Source organism: Setaria italica, chromosome IX, assembly GCF_000263155.2.
Source record: "Setaria italica strain Yugu1 chromosome IX, Setaria_italica_v2.0, whole genome shotgun sequence".
Lineage (NCBI taxonomy): Eukaryota > Viridiplantae > Streptophyta > Magnoliopsida > Poales > Poaceae > Setaria > Setaria italica.
Window position 1 is genome coordinate 52380957 of NC_028458.1, and position 12980 is coordinate 52393936.

A 12980-nucleotide genomic window follows, 5' to 3' on the forward strand; every position below is an offset into this window, starting at 1 on the left:
TGCATTTGAAAAAAAAAAACTAAGTAAACGACGCGCCATTTTTTGAGTTCTACGAGTACTATTCAAAGAAAGACTCTGGTAAGGGGGAGCCATCGGCTTAGTTCAGAGGCATGAATCATGTCCTTACGCACAGTGGTCGAATTTATAAGCTCGGTAGTTTATAAGGGGATTATCTAAATGGTTGATTTGTAGGTGAGGGTGATTGCGAAACTAAGAATTCGAAGGTAATCGTGAGAACACAAGGGATACAAGAGTTTTAAACAGATTCAGACCTCCGGAAAGTAATACCATACGTCGTGTATGCGTGGATTGTATTGCTGGTATGAGATTGGATGCGTTGGGTTGGATCCCTTGGCCGCCTTATATAGACTGATGATCTAGGGTTACAAGTCGGTTTGAATCTAAGCTACTTGTTAGTTACATGGAAAGTAATCTAAGTCGGACTACAATATGCATTCCACAATATCCGAGCAGATCTGGTCTATCTTGTTGCCTTGACGTGTACTCCAAATAACTTTATATTCTCAGCTCGCGCGCTCTGATCGGTGGAGCCACTTGTCAGGTCTGGCCAGTATCTTGGTCGGTAGGGACCCATGGCGTACCCATAGGGTACCCATATCCCTCAAGCCCCCGAGCAATATGTAGGCGAACAGGAACTTGAGGTCATCACTGCGAAGCTTGAAATGAAGTCGACTGAAGCTGCGATGGCATCATGGTGATGGAGAGGCTGCGCGGTGCTCAAAAAAGAAGAAAATCCGAGTGGACCTAGAGCCAACACGCAGAGCGAAGACGAGTGCCGAGTTGATGGATGCTGGCATCCAGCAGGTTGAAGCCAAGGTTACGGAGGGCGTCGCAAGACGCACTCTGTGGAAGTAGCCCCAGAGCATTGAAGCGATTAGGATAATCGGTCCAATGGTCAAAGAAGAAAAAATTGCCGCTTGAAGCAGATCCTAGTGCTTGAGCACAAGGATAGGTGCAGCCACAGAGGCTTGTCAACCAAAAGTACACGCCCAATTCTCTGGAGATAAGGACTCATGCAATGATAGATAAGCGACAAAAATGCCTGCTCACGGGAGTACTGCACCGTATGAGCGACTTCAAGATTCCTAGCAGTACTTGTGGATCAACGTGAGCATCACGTGAACACTGTAGAGCTTTACCAGTATGGGAAAGCCCTGTCGTGCCCCCTCACGAGTCCACTGTAGCACTTTGGATGTTATCTTGCGACCCGACTATAAATAGACCAACGTTTAGCGCGGAGAGTCATGGCCCAAATAATAGCACACGTAGGCTTTAATAGGAGTAACACCCGCCCGGAAGCCTGATGTTAGAAGAATTCTCATGAAGAAAACCCGGATGCTCCTTCCGTTCGTAGTCTCTTCGATGAAGTTGGGAGGTAACGATGCTAGAAGAATCCTCGTGAGGAGGCTGTATCGTGAATCCCGTCACTTTGTCCAGGACACCGCTAGGGGAAGTGTTTCGCGCAGCTTTCTTGTATTGTGTTTTTTTCTTTTTCTGCGTTGTAACTTCTTATCCTAGGATGTCGGCTATCTCAGAGCTGTTCACAGTTACTTGTAATATGTATTGCTAGTAATCTTTTCCAGGGAATACAATTATAGCTGAGTAAAAATATATCTCTGGACTTTGGGATACCTGTACGTCAAATTTAGATTTAATAGATAGGCAGGGAGATGCTGATACTTCTATGCCTGTTTTTTCTTTCGAGGTGATTGTTCTAAATTGTTGGATGCCAATCTGATACTCCCTCCGTTCCAAATTACAGCTCGTTTTGATTTTCTTTAGATACATATATATATATATATATATATATATATATATATATATATATATATATATATATATATATATATATATATATATATGTATGTATGTATGTATGTATGTATGTATGTATGTATGTATGTATGTATGTATAAACTTAGAAAAGCCAAAACGACTTACAATTTGGAACGAAGGGAGTAGTTAACAACTTGCCTTCAACCTCAACCTTCAGTTACTGATCTTTTTCATCAGCTCATGCTCGTCAACCTCCTGACATTGAAGATCGCTGCGCTCCTCGCCTCCCGCATGCCTACGCACATCCCTAGTGGCAAGGTTCAGTTGAAGTCTACATCCTTTCCTCCTCAGTACCACACAACATATAGGTGGGGCAGCCCTCACCCATCAGGCTAGTCTTTTGGGTTGACATAGGCCTAAGGTCTCATTGTTGTGGGCTCCGGGTTGACCTAGACCTGATGGGGTGTCAGCTCATGAGCATAACGGGCTGGGCCGGTATTCACTGCGCAATCTAACAAGTAGTATTAGAGCCAAAGGTTGGGAAACCTGGAACATCACCAGGGTCACGTGACGGGGGAGCCCGTGCTTCGGAGGGTCACATGGGGTTGTTGTGACTGGAGAGTTGGACTTGGGACCTAGGAAGAGTGGGATCACATGGGTTGCTTACGAGGAAGAGTGGGCCCGATGTGTGATGGGGAGATTATTAGGTTTAGTCCCGCATCGAAAATTGATGGTGGGGGAGCATAACATATAGGTGGGGGCAGCTCTCACCCATCAGACTAGTCTTTTGGGTTAAGTTAGGCCCAATGCCTCATTGTTGTGGGCTCCGATTGACCTGAGCTTGGTAAGGTCAGCTTGTGCGTATAGCGGGCTGGGCCGAAGTCCGCTGCGCACTCTAACATCATCACACCACTACCCTAGCCATGCTAAACTAGCTTCACCCTAATAATATGAATTTCCAAAAGAATATTTACATCTATTTTAATCCTTCAAAATTCATAACTAATTTTTAATTAGTAAAATTATATTCTTTTACAAACTTTTTTTTCTGAAATCATTGTCTTGTGTTTGTAGCTCATAATTAATTATATTGTAATCCGTGCTTGTATTATGTTGAGGGCCGGAGTTCTAAGCTTCTAACAGGAGGGGAAAAAAGTTGAAAGGGCCTCTAGCCTAGTGGGTAGAGCACTTAAGAATCTAGTTGAGTCTAACTTCCCGTACTAGAATAAAAAAGTATGTTGGGGCTTCCCTACTAACTTCGGTAAAAAAACAAAAGAAAAAACACCTTCTTACATAGCGGCATCGTAACCCGTGCGATTGTTTTGGCTTGAGACAAACGAGGGGATCTTTAACCGCAGCTTGAAATTTGCTTCCACGGAGAGTCTAACCGAGGACATGATGAGTGCTACTAAAGCTACATAACCAACTCAGCTAGAGGCCCGTTCGCTTCTAACAGGAGGATCCTGAATACCCCGACTACAATGGAGAGCAAGTGAACAATGACAATGCATCACTTACCATACCATGTCCTACCACATATTGATCCTATTAGACATGCTAGTATGGTTAATTTGCGATTTAGTTTTTATTGATTGCTTATATAAACACTTATAATTGCATTGCCGTTCTGAGCCCCTACATTTCTTTTTGTTTGAAACATGTTTACCTTGCTCACCAATTACTCTAGTTATGCTTGCAGTAGTTTTATTTTATTGCCTATGCTAATCTTGCTTGCATGATTGGTTATGATGGATGGGTATGTATGATGACGATATGAGATGGGTTTGGATTCCTTGTGACATTCTTGGCGCATTTGTGTCTTGGGTGAGTTCATGTATATCTAGATGTACGTATATCGCTCTGTTTGAGAGATGCAACTAGACAAGTTGTACAGTGAAGTATATCCCTAGATGATTATACCGAGACAGAAGCTGCGTGATAGGTGATCCGAAATTCCAAATCCAATAATATAAGTACATCCAATGGTTCGATCATTTCAGCGCGTGCTAAGCAACCGTCGGTGCGGACGTGCGGTGAAGGTTACTGAGTGCCAGGACCGGAAGTTGCTTTGGTAATGCCGGTGAAGGTCACCTTGGCACCGAGCGGATCTTTTCCAACCTCGACAGCGAAAGTGTCGTAACGGAGGAACAGCTCCACGAGGAAGAGCCTCCCGACGAGTACCACCAGGTTCTTGCCCGGGCACTGCTTGTTCCCGACGCTGGGTGTCTCGGTCTCGCGGCCGTTGGACCAGTACACACGTACTGCAGCAGCTTGCTGCCCTCGTCGCCGACGAACCGGTCGCCCACGAACTGCCCCGCCGTGGAGCCGAACACGCGGGCGTCCTTGGTGGCGCACGGCTGGTAGCCGAACAGCATCTCGCCCTTGTTCACCACGTACACCGCGTCGTGGCTCTCGATCTGCATTTCTTCCTTGGCGCGCCCGTACTGGAACTTCACGGGCGGATCCAGGCGCAGCGCCTCCCGCACCACCGAGTTGGTCAGCTCCATCTTCTCCAGCGCCGCCACCGTGACCTCGCCGCCGGCCTCGGCCACGGCGGTGCGTATTTCCGCCGCCAGCCTCTGGTGGAGCTTCTCGCCGGCCTTGGAGACGTCCGCCAGGATCCCCGGGAAAAGCTTCTTGAAGCCCCCGTAGCTGTTGAATACCGTCGCGAACAGCAGGTTGTGGCAGGCCTCCTCCCGCGAGAGGTCGAGGCTCTCGGCAGCGTCGAGCGCCTCCGACGCGGCGGTCGAGAAGTACTTGTACAACGCCTTGTAGACGCCGCTCACGAGGATGGACGGGAGTGGCAACGTGTGGAGGAACGGCTCCTCGATGAACATGGGGAGGCCGAGCGTGGGGAGCGGCGCGAGCTGTAGGAGCAGCCACTTGGCCGCCTTGCTCGGCCCGCCGGCGCCGAGGTCGGTCGCCGAGGGGCGCACGCCGAAGTAGGCATCGCAGATGAAATCGAACGAGGTGGCGTCGTTGAGCTTGTTGAAGTCCGACTTGCCTCCCTCCTCGAGCTGTAGGCGAAGAGCGAGGAGAAGTTGGAACGGAAGGCCGGGACGACGGCGTCCTTGCGGGAGACCAGGAGGGAGAAGAGCAGCTGCTTGACCTTGGCGTGGGTGGGCTCGGACGGGTCGAGGTAGGCGCAGACGCGGTAGCCGCCGGTGAGGGAGGCGGAGGGCATGTAGGTGCCCGTGAAGACGTCCCTCTTCTTGACCTTGTCGACGTCGAAGAGCACGGGGAAGCTCTTGGCGTCGAGGAGCGGGACCACGCGCGGGTTGAGAGGGCCCGGCGGCACGTTGATGCGTACCACGGTGGAGCCGTGCTGCTCGACGCGGGACTCGAAGTACTTGTCCTGGCCCTGAAAGTAAAGTAGTCGAGGCGGTCGCGTAGGGCGCCGAACACCGGGAGACCGTAGCTGCCCGGCACCGGCCGCGCGGCGATGGAACCTAACGAGCTGGCCATGCACGCTGCTACGTGCGTGCTGGCAGGTGAAGAGCTGATGACTCGCAGCTCATACACCCTGTTAAAGTTAGTACCTGTCGTATCGGAATGCGAATTAAGAGTATTAAATATAGATTAATTACAAAACTAATTGTACAGATGGAGTCTAATTCGCGAGATGAATTTATTAAGTCTAATTAGTCTATGATTTGACAATGTGGTGTTAGAGTAACCATTTGCTAATGATGGATTAATTAGACCTAATAGATTCATGTCTTGCGAATTAGCACATGGTTCTGCAATTAGTTTTATAATTAGCTTATATTTAGTCTTTCTAATTAGTATCCGAACATCAGATGTGACACTGCTAAAGTTTAGCAATTAGTATCTAAACACCCCTTAACGGTTGAGAACCTTTTGCAAGGTTTGACTGCGACCAGAGAGAGATGTAGCTTGCTATGTTCTGCACCTACACTTATCTCTTAGCTTGTTGAGGTTTGGAGACGTTGTTCATGTGTTAGTTGGCTAACGCAAGGAGCGAGAGGGCGGGGTACAAAGAGGCCCGGGGTGGCGTGCTGCATGGCCCACTCTATCCGCGAATGGAGGCTATTGGACTATTTGGTACGTGTTTTGCGTGCCTTCAAGATGCATGGCGTGATGTCCCGAGCGAGGTTTGGTTTCTAGTTCATGAATATTCGGATGCTAATTATGAGAACTAAATATGAGCTAATTATAAAATTAATTATACAGATGGAGGCTAATTCACAATATGAATCTATTAAGCCTAATTAATTAATCATTAGCAAATGGTTACTATAGTATCATATTATCAAATCATGAACTAATTAGGTTTTATAGATTCGTCTCGTAAATTAGTCTCCATCTGTGCAATTAGTTTTATAATTAGTTTATATTTAATACTCCTAATTAATATATAAACATTCGATGTGACAGGAACCTTAGTAGCCTGAAGAACCAAACACCCCTAAAACAGCTAGCTGCCTAAGGCTATCCGTACTCATCGACTCTATTTCCATATCTTAAAAGGAATATTCTATCCTAGTCATCAAGATTCTCTATTCTATACTCATTTATTCCGCACCTTTTATCTCTATTCCATACTCTATGCCCACTATTCCATATTTTATTCTCCTCACTTTCTCTCTCTCCCCAACTCTCTCTTTCTCCTTTTAGCGTTGCCCCGCTGAAACGCTGGAAGTAGCGGTCCGTGGCCCGCGCGGTAGCGTTCCGCGGCGCATGCAGGCGCGCGGTGCAGCGCATGCAGGTCCCAGGCGCGCATGCAGGCGCACATGCAGTGCTGCGGTGCGGTCAGCCTAATGATCGGGATAGTGGCTTCCTTGGAAAAATATCTTCTGCTGGGCCCTTGTCTTCCATTGCAAGCCTTGAAAACCATGCAAGTAGTCAGGGCACGTACCACCCACAGACGGGTGCCGGCTATTTGTGTACACGTCAGCGCAATTAGCCTCCGTGGCAGTCATTAACTGAAGAGAGAGGGCGTTGCCGTCGTCTCGTTCGTCAACGGCACGCGCGCGTGCTCCGACGCGAGACGCCGAGTCCCGGAGCGCGTTGTACGTCCTGCTCCCTGCCATCGACGGCGGCGTGGATCCTGTGCTCTCGGCCGCGCGCGCGTTTTTCGGTCAGCGCCACAGAAGCGCGCGCTTCTTCCCCCAGATTCCTTTCCGCCATTCTCCTCCGCGCGCTTCTTCCCCCAAATTCCTCTCCGCCATTCTCCTCCGCGCGCTTCTTCCCCCAAATCTTCCTCTCCGCCATTCTCCTCGGCGCGCTTCTTCCCCAAATCTTCCTCTCTGCCATTCTACTCCCAGCGCCAAATAAATCCCCTCGGTAACCACAGGAGCGCCAGAGACCACTCCGGCAACAGCCGAAATCCGGCGCCTGCAGGCTCCGAAACCGTCTGGAAGCTCACCGGCCCGAGCACAACTCAGCTTCGAGGCGCAGCAATCCGCTCTGACCCTCCGAATCGGGAGAGCTGGGGGAATTTTTGCTGTTGGAGTCCTAGCCTTCGGGGACGGTTGCAACCATGCGGCAAGCGGAGAAGCAGCGGTGGCGGCGCGGGATCTGCTCAAGTTCGTTTTGCCTGCTATCATCTTCATCTAAAGAACCATATGTCCTTCAGTTCGTTTTGCCTGCTATCTTGAATCGTTTCTTCATTGTCCTTAGCTATGTCTGTTAGGTCATGGTTGAAAAAAAATTATCAAGTATATTACCTGTTGGATGTAGTGATAGTTGCTCAGTAGATTTGTTAGATCCTTCTTGCTGTTTAGTGTTAGATCCTTCTCTGCTCTACCTCTGTTAGAAAGAGGAGACCATGGGGCATGTCTTATTTGTTCTGTTTTTTATGCATCTTCTGCTAGGTACAAAATGCTTAATAACAGCCTTATGCCTTCTAATGAATCTTTAAAATAACAGCCTATGAGAATTTGAATGGGTAGTTGACAGCTGGAACTTCTGATGTCAAGTTAATATTCAGAACGTTAGCAAAGTGTTGATATTCCTGTTAATAAGACCTGCCTGCTGCTTAGGTTGGCTGTGCCATGCTAAAAGGTTATACGACTGAATGTCTGAATATTCTTATCTGCAACAGTTTAATTGAAAAAAAGAAGATAGGAAAAGAGAGAGAGTAATGGATTGCATTTTCAAGGAATTTGTTGTTTGGAAGTAGTCATGTGTATGGTGTATGGACTATTGGACTTCATGATTTGATTGTATCAGAGGTGATGTCTAATTCATGGGTAAAGAAAGTTGGTGGCAGGTCAGCTTGACTCCTGATGATGGCTTTCAGTTGGGGTCAGTACTACTGAACATGTACAGGTGGTGAAATTGCAATTGAGGCCTGTATGTTAGAAATTGCAACACCTGGAGGCTGGAGATCTCTGCTCTACCGCTGTCAGATTTTTGTTAGTTGTTAGAACTATTACTTCTAATTTTATCTGAGCTGACGGCATCAACTGCATTTTTCTGCTAACACATGGATAAACATGCTTGTGTGAATCTTGTTGTTTCTGCAGCTTGTGTTAATTTATTTATTATTCAGTCATTCAGTGTCAAGAATTCAAGCAATTGGAAGTTTCCTATGCATGTAAATTTTTGCAGGGATAAAAGTCCTATAACCACCTTCTCGCAATTGACGTAGCATTGATGTCCAATGAAGATAAGTTGGAGCATGCAAATACAATGAAGTGTTTGAAGAAGAAATTATTTTCAGATTACAACTGAGGCAATATGATTTCCATTAGCTTGGTAATATGATTTCTGTTGGCTTGGTAAATCTTTGAATGCTACATAATTGTCTGCCGGTCAGTCTTCTCCTGGTGAAAGATTTTTGTGAACTGCTATCTCGTGTTAGTTGAACTCTTTATTTTTGTGAACTGCTATCTTGTGAATGAATGCGGAAACTGCTATCATGCATTCTCTCAATTAAGCACCGAAATGACTACAAAAATCAAGTGTACATTTGATCACCGTTTCTAAGAATCAATTAAATAGTTTGCAGACGTCTAAATAGACGACTCATTGTACAAGCTATCTTTTTAGTTGTTTGTGTTTGACATGGTAAATCAAATAGACAGCTGCTGTCTAAAATGTTATACGTACCCTCATGAAAAATGGCAAGATAATTTTGAAAAACACAATATAAATGCACATATCACTACACATTTATATTTATGAGATTGACAAAGCCACCGGTTATTAATGCCCAACTGTCAATGGGTACAACACACAATTAGCTATACTTAGGACCTGTTTGGTTTGAGTTGCTTATTATAAACAACTTAAATTGCTTATTTGGAGTTGCTTATTTTTAGTTCAGCTGTTTGGATACCCTTGCTTATAAACATTGATGAGGTGGATATTGTCATGTTTGCCCCTAATCATTGAGAGAGAGAGGTAGGGCAACCAGGCATTCAATGAGGGCAAGAGATGTAAAATGCATTGAATAGTCCCCATAAGCAACCATAAGCAACCCAAGAGTTGCTTATTTGCTTATAATAAGCAACCCCATAAGCAAGAGTGATTGGTTTTCATAAGCAACTTATTTACTTATTTTAAGTGCTTATGCATAAGCATGTGAAACCAAACAGGTCCTTAGAATATGAGTCTGTCTCCGCGTCAATTGATTGAGATTTTGTTTTTTTGTCAATCACCATTTTCGTCCGTTGGATCGAGATCCAACGATCAGATGTATATCCACCGTATCCTCTCTCTTGCTTATCTTCTTCTCTGTTCCCTGACCCCGACGCAAGAAAGCGAGCGGAGTCGCCGCTGCCCTCTAGTACCGCAACCCGTCGATGGTCTCCTCCCTCCTCTTCTGCCCCTCCTCTCTCTCCTCCCGGACCATGCTGGCTTCATCTTCTTCAACTCCGGTTGTTCAAGTTCCCCCGCAACCTCCACCTTCCTGCCTCGGCTCTGGCGGCGAACCACCGCCTCCGCCGCCATCCACGACCGTTGCCGCTGCTAACTGGTTGGCTCTCGACGCCCCCGCCGCCTCCATCGCCCACCGAGGGTCCCCCACCGCTCGGCTCCGGCAGCGCCATCACCACCTTTGCTTCCCGCCGTCTCTACCGCCTCCACCGCCAGCCGACAAGTCGCCCAAGAGCTTCCGCTACGGCTAGGGAATTGCGTAAGCCCCTAAACCCCCGAACTTAACCCCAAATCCCATCTCCATTCAATTTCTAATACAAATTTGGGTGACCGATAAATATGCAAGATCTCAGTCAATTGATAAGGAGTAAAACTATATATGTCCATTCAGGCCGCCCGGCTCAATCCGGCGCGGGCTCGGCAAGGCTTGTTAATTTTCGTGTCGTGACGTGCCGTGCCAGCCCACGGGCTGCACCGACAGCCCAAGCACGGGTCTGCAATGCCATTTCCATAGAGGCACGCGAGGCACGGTGGGCCCTTGCACCGCCGCCGCTGTCGGCGTCCCTTGCACCGCTCCCGCCACTGCCGGCCTCCCGTGCGAGCCGCCGCCACTCCCGTCCCCTCGTGCCGGCATGAGCCGCTGCCGCTGTCAGCCTCCTGCGCCGCTCCCACCGCTCCAGCCCCTCAGGCTGCCGCCGCTCCCAGCCTCCTGCGCGAGCCGCCGTCGCTCCCGGCCCTTCGCGCCGCCGCCGGCTTCCCGTGTCGCGCCCGCCACTACCGGTCTCCCACACCGCGCCTGCCGCTGCTGGCCTCTTGCACCGTGCCCGCTGCTCCAGCCCCTCGGGCTGCCGCCGCTGCCGGCCTCCCGCGCGAGCCAACGCCGCTCCCGACCCCTCGCGCCGCCGCTACCGCCGCTGCCGGCCGGAGGGGAGGTGGAGGTTTGGGGAGGATTAAGGCATGGAGCCATGCGAGAGATAGGGGAGGCGGCGTTGGGCAGCAGATAGGGTCACAGGGAGAGGAAGGGGGAACGGGTGAGAGTTAGCAGGATGTTTTTGGCCGGTAGGGAGGAGGTTAACGGCCCATTTCGGACCGGCACATTAAAATCATGCCGGGCTGGGTCGCCCGTCAGGCCGAGGGGCAGGCCCACACCAGCACGAGCCATCAGGCCAGGCTAGCCTCGAGCCGAAGAGTTACGAGCCGGGCCAGGATAAAAAATTGGGCTTCGTGTTGGGCTGCGGGCTGCATGGACATCTATAGTAAAACTCCTAGAATATATATGAGAAAAATGCACAGATTGGCAGGTTCCACTGCAACTAACATATTCCCTCCATCCTATTAATAATAATCTGATCATTTTTGGGGTGTTTGGATACCCCTGCTAAACTTTAGCACCTGTCACATCGGATGTTTGGATACTAATTAGGAGTATTAAATATAGTCTAATTATAAAACTGATTGCACAGATGGAGTCTAATTCGTGAGACGAATCTATTAAGCCTAATTAGTCCATGATTTGACAATGTGGTGCTACAGTAACTATTTGCTAATGATGGATTAATTAGCCTTAATAGATTTGTCTCGCAAATTAGACTCCATCTGTGCAATTAGTTTTGTAATTAGCTCATGTTTAGTCCTCCTAATTAGCATTCGAACATCCGATATGATCCTGCTAAAGTTTAGCACCTTGTATCCAAACACCTCTTTAGAATATTTGACATACTATTAAACATGCCACAAAATTTCAATTGAAACCAACAACTTTACGTCTCTTTGTTCTTTGTTCTCCTTGCAAAAGGTTTTTTAAAACCTCGTGAGATCTATGTGCTTGATTATAGCATGCATACTATATGACACTAAACTTTTTTTTCTCATAACTTCTCATGGCTAGCTAATTATATTTTGTTTACCATGATATAGAGTTGGTGACACATGAAGAATCTGGCCAATAAAACACAATTTTGTGCACGTTGCATGTTCCAAAGTAATTAAATATTTTATTTTTTTGCTTTAAAAGTTTGACGAGAACTCTTTTCTGAAAGAGCAAGTGTCAATGGCTAAAGGGAGTATGTTTTTACCAAAACTCAAAATGAGAGACCTGCAAATTAAAGCGAGACAAAGCTGCTTGGTCGATCAATGGCTGTCTTAAATCTTAAGCCGCAGCAAACTACTGGATTGTCGGGCAACAATCGGCCACTAGCGGGAGCCGAGCGTAGCTCGGTTGGCCAATTGCATGTGTATGTTCTTTCAGAATGCCGAGACGACCCAAACGTGCAGTATGCATAACATTTTGTTGCATGCATGCGCCTACGCGTGATGATATGATTGGCTAGACGAGGGGTAGTTACCACGTTCCACATTGTAGGTTCAAATTGCAGGTTATTTTAATTTTTCTAGATTCATAACAAACTACAGTTTGAAACGGAGGAGCAGCCAATCCCGTTCGGCCACAGCTATAACGCTACTCAACTCATCAACCACCAATACACAAAAGTCTTGAGAGCTGAGAGCATGGCCAAAATTGCCGTCGTGCTTCGACGCGGTCTCGTGTCCGACCGCCACCCGATTTCCGCGCGTGAAACACAAACTCGGCGGTAGCCGGGAAGCCCCCATCTGAACGAAGGCCCCGCATCCGGTCGCATCAATTGCCGCGCGCCGTGCCAGGGGGATGGAACCCGGCCCGTGGCCGGGAGCCCGGGACCGTGCCGTTCCAGTTCACGGTGGCAGATACGGACCTTTGCTTCCAGGCGGTTTTGGACCATTGCACTCACTATATTTATATTTGGATGCAAGCGCGACATGGCGATGCGAATTGTGATGCAATAATGCCCGGCCGGTTGCCTACTCAGGACCGCGCCGCGCGACCCGAACGCTACGTTATTGTTCTTTGATATGCTCATACAATAAGCGTATATATATAAATATATGCATGTTCCATTTGAGTATATCTGTATCCGATAGCACAGGCAATATTCTGGTGAGTGGGAAAATACAAATACTACGTCCCCGTGGAGCCTGCTGCTGCACGGAGGACTGATCTGTACTGTACAGACACTACTAGAGAACTCGGTATTAGTACCGGTTCGTAGGGTACATATCTCCCGAAAATGCATCCGGGATTAATCCGTCGAGATAAAGGAGGGTCTTTTATCACGGGTCCCTCAACCGGGATGCCAGACTCCTTTTAGTCCCCCTGGGAGCCCCCATTGCGCGTACAAGTCACGCGATTTTTTACGCGAAATATGCGCGTGCACGGTCCATGAGATTCGAACCCATGACCTCAAGCCTCGCGCGTAGCTTCCTTACCATTCCATCTACACACCACATCTGTCTATATAGGG

At 48.1% G+C, this 12980-nt stretch overlaps 1 pseudogene; it reads right to left on the bottom strand.

Moving 5' to 3' along the window:
* Positions 1-3626: 3626 nt before the first annotated feature.
* On the bottom strand, positions 3627-5262 carry LOC101784854 (annotated as a pseudogene).
* Positions 5263-12980: the final 7718 nt, after the last annotated feature.